The sequence below is a fragment of the Buceros rhinoceros genome, unplaced genomic scaffold (assembly GCF_000710305.1).
Source record: "Buceros rhinoceros silvestris isolate BGI_N320 unplaced genomic scaffold, ASM71030v1 scaffold13339, whole genome shotgun sequence".
In the NCBI taxonomy this organism is placed as follows: Eukaryota; Metazoa; Chordata; class Aves; order Bucerotiformes; family Bucerotidae; genus Buceros; species Buceros rhinoceros.
In genome coordinates this window covers 43286-55191 of record NW_010432250.1, presented here as the reverse complement: position 1 = coordinate 55191, position 11906 = coordinate 43286, and the positions used below count along the sequence as shown (strand labels likewise).

Below are 11906 nucleotides of genomic sequence, written 5' to 3'. Positions count from 1 at the left end.
ACTCTTTCCTGGGAGGAAAAGAGAGAAGAATTTGGCCATTATTGCCCCAAAGAAGTAATTTAAGAAATAGCAATAAATAATGGATTCATGTTAGCTTTATTTTACTTAGAGCAAGTGGAACTGGGGACTAATTTTTGATAATTAATATAAATCTGAAAAAACCTAATCTTAAAATTTTCAAATTCCTATTTCACATCCGTAGGTGGATGACAGAAAAGCAATGTGGATCTTAGTGTTGCTGAAGGGAATTGGAGGGTGCCTCTAGATATTGAGGTGTCACTGGGTCTCTTACTACAAATTTAAAAGACTGATTTGACTTTTCATAATTATGCCAAAAATTTTGGTCATCATCAAAAAAAAAAGAAAAAAAAGGGGGGTGGGAGGGGGTGGGAAGGCATATACAGGTGGTGTATTTCCTGTGCAACCTGCTCTAGGTGAACCTGCTCTAGCAGGGGGGGTTGGACTAAATAATCTCCAGAGGTCCCTTCCAAACTCTAACACTCTGTCATTATGTGATAAAAAAAGGGGGGTGGGGGGGGGTGGGAAGGCATATACAGGTGGTGTATTTCCTGTGCAACCTGCTCTAGGTGAACCTGCTCTAGCAGGGGGGGTTGGACTAAATAATCTCCAGAGGTCCCTTCCAAACTCTAACACTCTGTCATTATGTGATTCTGTGATATGATTGGTAAATCAGGTAAGAAGTCAGGTTAGAAAGCAGTGTATAAATAGAGAAATGACTGTTTCTCTTCATTTAGTCAAAAACTGTCTGACCCAGAAGTTATGTAATGTCTCAGCACTACTTATTTGTTGACTTAAATATTTTTCAGCTACCTTCAAGGAAGTTTAGCTGACTGAAAAATTACTTTTGGCTGATTCTCCTATGCAAGTGTGGTGGACCCATGGCCTTGGCAAGAACCTGTTGCAGTCACTGTTGGCAGCTCTGGCATGTCTTGGCTCTATGGGAAGCAAGCCAGACCCTGCACTGCGCAAGCAGCAGCTTTCTTAGATGTAAATGTCAGTTATAGTCAAAGGCTTACCCTCTCCTCCTGCCTCTGAATTGCTCAAACTGGTACTGTAATTGCTTCTTAGCTTCTCACCTTTGGTTTGGGAAAAGCAAGATCAACCAGTTTTCCTTCTGTGAGGATGCAAATTCACCTCTTTTCATACTAAGCTGCTGTCATATTAGTTATGTTAAGAAACAAGATGTAACAGAACGTATTCTCACATGCTCATTTCACATTTCACGTACTGTTCTACTCCCAATGAGAACAAACCTCATTCCGGTTTCTATCCCCGGTGACAATGCCTAAGAGAGCTTTGAGTGAGCTTTCCTCTTAATGTGCATTGCATAGGCCACAGATAAGAGCTTTTCCTTATCTGTACTTGTCCACATGCACATTGCAGAAATTTCAGAGATGAAAGGGTTATTTTCAGTCCAGCTGAAAGTTAAAGGGCAGCTCTCCAGAGCTCTCAGAGCTGTGCTTACCTGTAGCTGACTGGTAAGCACAGCTGTCTGGAAAAAGCAAGGTCAGACTAACCAGCTGAGCCTTTGCTGTATATATATAACGAGTAATCTCTGAAAGCCTTCACAAGATTTTCAGAAAAATCAGGACAAAACCCTCATGTAGAATAAGTATTCTCTTACCAAATTGTTAAGAGTATTTTTTATCTTCAAACCTGAAAGAATCTGCTAAACTAAATGCAATTTGAATACATACATTTGTTTATTATTATAATATTTATCAGCTAGAAAACTGAATCAGTTCATGTTCGTTTCTATTCAGTTACACTTTCAGATTTTCTTTTATGAACACAGTGCTTTAGGATTTGTATATTACTGTCCAGAGAAATTATTAAACTGAGTAAAAATCTGAAAAAACTGTTTGCCTCCATATTGATCCTTTAACTCATTTAGTCAAAGTAAATTCCAAACTCTGATATCCTACTATATCTTTTAAATTAATCCTGTACAACATCATTGACTGGGTGCCAAACAAACAATATAAATTAAAAAAAAAAAAAATCAGTCAACAGTTTGTCAGTCAATTCTACGAGTGACAAACTGACCTGCTATGAAATGGCCGTATTTAGAGAATCTCTACACACCTGGGAATTTGCCATGTGCTTGACATGTAGCTCTCACAATTGCAAAAAAATTCCTTATTATAATTGTACCTACTGATACAAATATTACTACTTTTTTGCATGAAGAAAAACCAAAAGCCTGCATGGAAAAATGCTTGGCAGAACATGCCAGGACGGTAGCATGGACTCAGGTGCAGCACCGGCCTTCCAGGCACTAGAAATGACCTGGCCATGCCCCGCAGAAAGCAGCAAACCTTGAACTTTTTGAAATAAGTGTATATGTGGAAGACAAAGGTTTATAATTAGAGGGACAGAAAACTCTAGAAAACAAAAATATTGTCAGGACTCAGCATTTAGCATTATGGCACAGACACCACGAACTGGTGTGCCAGCAGGAGGCTTAGCTCCCCTGCCCCCTGCTCAGTCAGCGTAGGAAGTACTGTGACACGAACGATTTCTGCAGGTAGCCAAACACAAGAACAAGGCTAGAGAGTTCCATGCAAATACTTGTCTCATTTCTAGAAAGAAATAAAAAGCAGAATCGTTCTTCCCACTGTATCTTGAAAAAAGCTGAAAAGTGCAATTTTTTTAGACTTTCTCAGACCTCAGAGAAACCTTTCTAAATGCCTATAAAGGTGGAGGATTAAATAAATGGTTTGCTGAAGAAATGGAACAGCTATTGCATTTCGTAACACATGCATATTTTTAAATAAAAAAGAAAATATTTGACTTTTTGTTTTAAATTTGGTTTAAAAATTCCACAACTAGAAACACATCATTACAAGTTTGTACTCACATCAACTTTGTATCAGGAAAAAATAAAGTTTTGTTTGCGTAATATTGTTAGTCAAAATACTACCTATACATATTTAAGAAAGAAAAGAACTTATTTATGTCAAGTGAGTGGAAATTAGCATCACAAATGACAATTTAAGGAGGATTATATGATGTATTGCCCATTTCAATCAACTAAAAATATAAAAGTTATACAAGCCATAAAAATTGCACAATCTACAACTTTCAGTTCCAGTAAGACCATGTTTGCAGTCCTTGACTACAAATAGAGTTTATCTGCAAATTGAGATAGATCTTCTAGGGCCATAATTAATACAGACAATCCTGAGCTTTCCAAATGAGTCAAACTTTCAGAATTATGATATATTATGCTGAGAGATGTGAAATTTTTATAAAATGGGTTATTGATTGCCTTCCAGTTTCTGAGCTCGGTTCACAATTTCAGTTTCACCATCATGAGGCATTTTTAAACTGTAAACAAAGATTACTGTACAACCAATGGGATACTAGCAATGGAGCTTTTTAAAGACAGGTAAAATCCCAGATGAATATTGTGAGACACCTGGTACGGTCATAAAAGTCAGCAGTGCCTGTCGAAGAGTTCCTCCTTATACTAACTCATTAACTCAGGATTCTTACTATTAACTCATTATGCTAAAAATTTTCAGGGAAAATAATGTACATTCAGGATGTCCTCGGTAATCCTCCACAGTTCCTGCGGGCTTTGACAGCCCTGCAGTTCAGATGAGTTTTTGAAAGACAAGAGATGACGTAAGTCATTTTGGTCACCTTCTGGAGATGACTTCTGCAGGAAGCTCAAGTGTTGCTTTCCAGCCACGCTACTGCAACAGCACGTCCTGAATGGTATTTATTTAGGAGCTCAGCTCCACCTGGAAGCTCCTGTGTGTCAAGCTGGACAATACCTGTTTCGAGGGATGCTTCCAGAGCAGGGGCTTCACTAGAATCTAGGTCCGGAGCGGGGAGGAGGGAGTCGAGGATGGAGCTGTCCCTGTCCCATTGCTCTGCTGCTCCCACCTGAGAGTGACTGGGGTCCCTGCTGCTCCCTAGAGAAAAGATAAGGCTCAGGGGCTGCACATGAGGACAGAGCAAGAAGCAGCATGTTCTGCTTGTTCTGCCTGCTAAGCAGTAGGCCAGCGAGAAACACAGACTTCCAGACTTAGAGTGGCTTGAAAACACTTAAGAGTTTTTAATTTAGAGATTCCCATTGATATTATCCAAGTGTCTCCAAAGCCATGACAGAGCACATCAACCTGAAGTATCCAGAATACACTAGGCAACGTGTTTGCAGGTACGATACAGTATAGCAACCCCGATGGTAAAACCTCACAATTCTGCTGCCTCCTAAGAGCTGGTACCACAAGTTGCAGCTTTCTTCTTTAATTTAGCAATCAACACCAAGCAACCCCCTCAGTCAAAAAAAAAAAAAAGGCAGCTGTAAAGAGGGAAGGAAAAAGCTGGTAGGTAGCGTGCTGGGGTCCTCGTTGATAGGCTAGTTAGTTCTGCAGAATATGTGCAATGCAATGCGGTGAAGATGGAATGACAGCAGAGAAGTAATGTGTCCAATTTGACCCATCTATTAGCCACACTGCACACAGTCTGCAGACTTCTAGCTGCTCAGTGAGAATGCATGAGTCCCTTGGCTGGCCAAGCTGGGCAATCCACAGCACAGCACGAGTTGTGGACAGTTTCTTTCACAGCTCACAAAACAAACAAAGGAAGGCTGAGGACATGGTGACAATTCCAAATACCACAGAGGCATAGCAGACATGGAGGGAACTGGGAGCTTTGCTACTGGAAAGCAGGGCATACGGGGAACAGAGTCGTCACACTGGAGGAAGGCCAGGTCTCTTATAAATAAACACTCATTCATACATTTGATTAATTTGTGTAAACAACCAGAATTTGAATCCACACCTTGTGGATTGCCTGAATTCTGCCCTGACCTTCTCAACTGTGCAGCATGGTTATGGTATAAGCAAAGTTTGGTAGGTCAAATGCACTTCAGGGACAACATGGAAAGATCTGGTGGTGCCAGACAGCTGCTGAGGGCTGAGAGACCACGGAGGTCTTTCCATTGTCAAAACATTTGGTCAGAGAGAAAATGGTGTTCTGGAAAGCTGTGATCTTTTTAAAGAAAACAGTAACATTTTGTTCAACTCTACATACTGTTATTTAAATAATTATTATAGTTCTCCTAATAACATGTAGACATTACCATTTAAGGAATAAAGCAGGACTACTAGAGGATCTAAGTTAATAGCAGTTAGAACAGTGCATGGCACATTTTCTCATTATTTCTTAACAAACTGTATGTGAATTCTTGCAAAATAGTAAATATCAACTTGTATTTGCAGGTTTTTATTTTTTTGTCCTTGCTGAATTGAATGAATGAGATTTATTGGGTTGTGAACAACACAATAATGAAATCTTAACTAGCTGTATTAAGAGTTAAATTGGTGCAAACACATTAAGTTAAACTTGACTCCATAGGAAAAAAACCCCCATATTATTTTATTGATAAATACTTTAATATTCTTGAAAATTTGTTTAGGAAACTTCAGTTTTGAACAGCTAGTTCTAGGAGAAAGTTGAGCAATTATCCATCTATTCCTTTATTTATTAATATTAGAAAGCATTTCTACAAGTGCAAGAATTCAGGTTATCACACTGTTACACCCACTCTGAATCACATCTGGCATGACAGTTTACAAGAAACAAAGTACATATAATTTGTATGGGGCACATGGGATTTACAGAAACTAGTTCTTTGCCCTACAAAAAGTTTGTCCTTCAAAAAAGTCAGTGTGAGTTTTCTCATTAATTTGAACAGAAAAAATGTCAAGACTATTGTCTTTGAAAGTTAATATGCAACTATCTAGAGCTAATAGAGAGCCATGTTTTCACAACGAAGAGCTTAATTTTCAGTGCAATTCACAAAGTATAAGGAACAAATAATAGTTTTCTGACAATCTTTTCATACTAATTATTAAGATTACAAAAAGAGTGGACCAAGGCTTAATGGGGCAAATTCTGACCTCATTTGTCTTGACTCTTGTGTGTTTAAAGCAGTTACTATGGGTTTTCATCAGTCTTTAAATCCCAATGTACCGAATGCAAAAAAAAAAAGAAAGTGGCATTGTTCATGATTTGCAGAAACCTTGTTCACAGAAGACATGGTTTAAAAATAGGCCCTTAAGACTACTTTCCCTCCACTATATATTGTTTTAAAGTCATCTTACAAGTGTAGTAACTACACCTAAATCTTCCCCAGAGTGGACATCCTGGAACATCGTTAGGACATGAGTAATTCAGAGCCTCTGATGTTTTACCAAGCAGCAGGATAAGGTAGATGTTTCACGCTACTCTGGAAAACCTTTTTCTTCATTAAACTTTAAAATATCTTGAGAAAATATTTGTCTCATTCTCCATTTTAACTAAGTAATGCCGCAGTAAATACGGCGAGCAAAAGAAGCAGTCAGGATGAACAGCGCTGTATTGAATTACGATACTCTCCGTTATACAACATTGTGTTGCACAGAAAGGCCCATGGGATTTTGCCACAGACTTAAATTAAACCTGGTATTTCACTCACTGCCATCACACAGGTACATCAATGGGCTCCCAATTGCCCATTAAGCTAATGAAAGAAGCAGCTTTGCTTGCAGAGTTTGCTTCACTTGCATCTTTAACCTAACGGGGCTACAATAACATCACAGCCCTTTGCACAGCAGGATGTCTTTGGGGCTGTTTTTTCCATGCCAGTTGTTAAGAGTTTTAATCACGTGAACTAAACAGAATAATTTTCGTTAGTTGCTCTCAGTTTGTTTGTTGCTGAGAGTTTGTCACTCTCAGTGCAGTAATACAAAGCTATTGATTCTCTGCAGATTTGTTTTGGAGGAAGTCTCTCAGCTTTCCTCATTCACATACACACAGCGCCTTACCCCTGAAGCACCACAGATCAAGGAACCAAACTTAAGAGAAAGAAAGTTGTAGTTTTCTTTGGCAGATCGGCCAAGATACCCTAACAACAGCTTTGATGCAAGTCCCCATCTTCCCATTGATTTTAGGACCCTCAGAGGAACAGCCAGGGAAAGCAAAGAGCTTTTGAAGCTGTTTTTCACTCCCTTGCAGCACCAAGCCCCAGCTGTCACTCTGGGGATGGTACAATGAAGGGCAAGTTCTTCTGGACAGGCAGTCTGGTGGGTGATTGTGAAGGTCTGGCTATGCACAGCTGGTCAGAATAGGACACAGGCTGAAGCTGATTGTGACAAGGATCTTATACCCCACCAGCAACACTGGAGAAGGCTTCAGGATGCATGAGGGGCACCTACTTCCCACAGTCCACAGGCCACCATGGGGGCAGGCAGCATGCAATGGCTTCCAGTATCAAATCCACTATTTGATGACGACTATTATTGTCAGAAATGTTCTTTAGAATTACAGTTCTGTTTAATTTATTGTCAGGGCTCTGAGGGCCCAGGACCCCACGGCAGTCCCCCCAGGGCCATGAGGCCCTGTCTCAGCATCACCGCAGCAGGGCCAGTCTCCAGCTCCCCACAGTCCTGCCCTGCCCAGCCATGGGCCCCACCAAGCTAGCTCGACTCATCGGCTCAGGGTCCATCCTGGCCTCGGCCCATCACCCGGAAAGTGCATGATGACCACTGGTGCCCATGGGGATTCCCCCTGCTCCCAGCTCCCAGGGAGCAGCCACCAAAGCAGTGCCCTGACATGTATTTCCTTAACTGTACATTTAATTGTGATGACCACTGGTGCCCATGGGGATTCCCCCTGCTCCCAGCTCCCAGGGAGCAGCCACCAATGCAGTGCCCTGACATATATTTCCTTAACTGTACATTTAATTGCTTGTAATCATGGTTTGGATTCCCTTTTGCTCTTGCTTAAGAAATTGTGTGTGTTTTAAAAGATTTTAATTTTCATTGATCTTTGTTCATGTGTGTACCAGCTAAAATTTGTGCTTCTGTCTTCCTACAGTGAATTACAAAAGCTCTTTTAAACTTACGCTACAGGACGGAGAAAAGCTAAAAAAAGAAACCAGCGTGTTTATTCCTGAGAAAAGAAGGATTGTAGAAAAACAAATGCCCCTCCACCAACCCAGCAATGTTTCTCCTCCACACTAACAGAGACATCCTGCATTCCAGTAATCCTGGCCCCAAGCGGTGGGATGACAGGCTCAGCAAGGCTGGGAATAATTTTCTGTGTGAAGCTCCCTTTGAAACTTGATTAAACCATTGACTCAGTGAGGATTAAAACAGCAAAAAAGGATTGCTGTCACAGTCTTAAGTGCTGGGAGTCAGGATTTTCCTGGAAGAAAGGATCTTCCTTCCAAGAAGCTATGGCACAAGACACCAGGGGATACTGGATTTCACCAAATATCCTCTTCTCTGTGGTCCTGTGAGATGGTGGGATCAGTTGTCCCCACATTCTTTTCTGCTTTCTAGTGGCTCACACTGTCAGGAACACTCTGCAGAGATAAGTGCAGGGAACCAACACCCTCAACTCTGCCACTGAATTTTCTTATAAGGCAACATGCGAATGCAATTGTGGCTTCTCCAGGGAGGACTCATCACATACTATTCAGTGTTCATAGGAATTTTCTTAGTCATTATTATCAAACAGACTTTCAAAATGCCAGACATTTCTTCATTGATTACAGTCACAAATCTAATCATCTACATGCTACGCTGGCTGAAGATCTCAACCAAATTAGAAATTTCATTGATTTCCCAGCTTTTGATTAAAACCCAAAACCTTTCATACTGAAATTTTAATCAACAACTTAAAAAAAACCCCTGCCATTATTCCTAGTAAAGATTGCCTTAGAAGATTTCAAAACCTTTACTCAACCTCCTAAATATTTGGCACCATGTATCTTTACAAGTTTGAAATTACTACTCTGATTGCTATCATTTCTTTTATTATGCTATTATACAAGACTGTTGTACTTTGTCATTTGTAGCACATTACCTCAGACTTGTTCAGGTACAAAGATGGACTGCTAGGATGATTAGGGGAATAGAGAACCTATCATATGAGAAGACAGAATTAAGAGCTTGGCTTATGTACCCTAGCAAAATAAAAGCTGTTAAGGGATCCAGTTGCTGTCTATAAATACATCGCAGAGGTAAACACCAGGGAGATGGGAGAGCCATTTAAACTAAATGACAATGTTGGCAAGGGAACCCATCAGCACAGACTGGCCAGAATTTAATCTATGCTAGAAACCAAAAACGTTCTCAGTTGGAGCAACGAAATTTTTTAACAAATTTCCAGTTGGAGTAACAACAGTAAAAACCCTAGCTGCACGCACAGCGGAACCTAATAACTTTATGACGGGGATTATAAAATGGGATTCCTGCCATATGAGGACAACAGATTTGATGACCCATTAGATCCTTTCCAGTCCTCTGTTCCTGTATAAAGATGCAGTATATCATACAGATTCTGTAACTTTCAACCACGCATGCGTCAAAACAAGATATGCCAGCATACTTTATATGGTTCAAGCTATTTCAAAACAAAACACAACAAATCAAAACCCCCAAACAAATATTTCCGTTTAGTAAGTGTATTTGTTCAGGGTAGAAGTAAAACTTCGATAATTTTTTCTCCCACAATGACAATAAATTCAATAGAACCAAAATGTATTACAAAATAAACATTTTCTACACTCAGTTGTCCATCACAGAAATTCCTAAGATAATTGATAATTAGTTCTACTTGTCCTCTAGCACTGTTTAAGGTTTATTACAAATTTTATAGAATATTTTATCTGTGACTTTAAAACCTCTGCAGCTGAACTTCAACTGTTATTTATGGTATTTTGCTCTAAGCTATAAATTAATTAAGGACAAGTATATTTTTGTGCTAATGCATTTTATGTTGGAGAGTATCCAAAAGATATAGCCAAAGGAACAGAATTATGATTGTTTCTCATTTACTTTGGTCATAGCATGGGTTGTACATGTGAGAGGAAAGATGTTTTGTTAAAAACTGAGCCATCTGTTTATGGAGAAACTTTATAGAACTCCATTCTTTTCATGCTTAGAAGATTGCTTATGCTGAGCTTGAAGTAAAATCTCAAGAACTTCTACAAAGCAGAGAACTTCTTGGGTAAAAAAAAGTTAGGAAAAAAAATCTACTTTCACCAAAAGAAGTAAAATGTTTACATAAAAATGAATCATTTACAAAAAGCATTTCTTTCTAAATGCACACACATACACATACACAGACCCGCCCCGAATGGGACAAAACCGTGCCCATGATAAAACATTCCTGTAGCTCCTGTCTGAAATTTTGATAGACATACCAGCATGCTATCTTCATATAAAGTTTACTATCACAGTGAAGGCAAATCTTACTAAGAAGATGCCCAAAACATTACTATAAGATTATATCTTGTGGTAATTAACAGTATCTTAATCTGATTCAGTCTACTCCCACCTCAGGTGCCTTCATAAAACTAGTACCAGTTTTTCTAGTTCCGTTATTAGCAGTTCTCTTTCCCAGCCAGTGAAGTTAAAAATCTCTCACCAGTTTCTTATGAACAGTGCTAATTTCAGCTCTTTAGATTCAGTATTAGATGCTCAGCAACAAAGGATCCAATAGAATGGAAAAATCTTTCCATTGTTATCAGTTAATGAATGGCTTAGGATCTGAATTATTGATTCCAAGCATCTTTTCCTACATTATATAAAAATTCTTTTGAAAGTGTTCTGAGCTTCTGGCTTTAATCAAACATGGTGAAAATCAAGCACCCATTTACATATGTGTTTGTCTACACAGCTTTGTATGTATTTTTTAATTTTAATTTTGTTGCTGTTTGATTTTACCATATGCCATTAACTGAATGCGAAGGAGCATCAACCCATCTTCTCTATCCCCTTTCTATTCAACACCCTTCCTTCAGGCCTCCACTTTTTTCTCTCAATTAAGTACAGTTTCACTTTTGACTCTGACAATGAATGATTTTCATCATAGCCTCCACTTCTATCCCCATTGTACACTTTTAAAGAAAGATTCAGTCATAAGACATATGCATTTTTCAAGTTCCTGATTTACCGCAGCCGTCCCTATGATGTAGATACATCAAAACAGTATCACTTCCTCCTGAAGCTGCTACAAGCAAAAATAGTCCTTGATTGGAACTGAAACTGTCCATGTGCTCTGTACTCTTTCAGGAATAAATTGCTTATAACAGGTTTTCAGAAAGCTGATGTTCTGAAACATTTTTTCATACATGGAGGGAAATGTCCTTGCTATTTTTAAAAGAAAATTTGATCTATATTTAGAAGAAAAGTTATATATTTTCTGAAATTAGATTCTGAATTTACACACCAGTAATTCAATTTTTTCAAAATGTACTCCTCTGATTTATTAAGATTTATTAGCCATCAGACAGCTAACTCTTAACCTCCTCCTCCTACATTAAAAGTAACATGAATCACCGTGTCACCTACTATTTTACAGAATGATGTCCAAACTCCTATCCACCATTTTATAGTAAATATAGCAATGTAGTTCTAAAACAGTAACATATTAAATTATGCTAATCTTCAGTTGAAAAATTACAGATTATTCTTAAAGGCTTGGGCAAAAAACCCAAGATGGTTAAGCATTTTCTGCTTTTATTTTTTTCTCAATGCTTAATATGTGCTTTACTGTGCAAACAGACTTATTTCACCAATCTATAAATTGAATCATCTCCATGTTCAGTGAGAGTGGTAACTACTCAGCCCATGGATTTAGACACGATAAATCAAGTGTGGCTGCTACACTCAGTGAGAGCTGACCGAAATGCAGCACTTACATGTGCTTGTGTGACAGTAGGCCATGTTGGTGGTAAACAGGAGCCTCTATTTTCTCATGATTTCACTGCTGTTTATATGGAATAAATTAGTTATTGTGGTGGGATTCCTAACGGACACTTATTCACATAACAAAAGCACCGTGGTATCTTGCATGCAGATCCTATGCAGAACTGCTGA

At 38.9% G+C, this 11906-nt stretch overlaps 1 protein-coding gene across 1 annotated transcript in view; it reads right to left on the bottom strand.

The window, feature by feature from the left end:
• Positions 1-11906, bottom strand: part of LOC104500110 (filamin-A-interacting protein 1-like) — a gene marked incomplete at its 3' end in the record, with an annotated part of 62472 nt that overhangs the window by 31553 nt on the left and 19013 nt on the right. Inside the window, exon 2 of the mRNA XM_010143713.1 lies at positions 3804-3944. The remainder of the gene's footprint in view (positions 1-3803; positions 3945-11906) is intronic.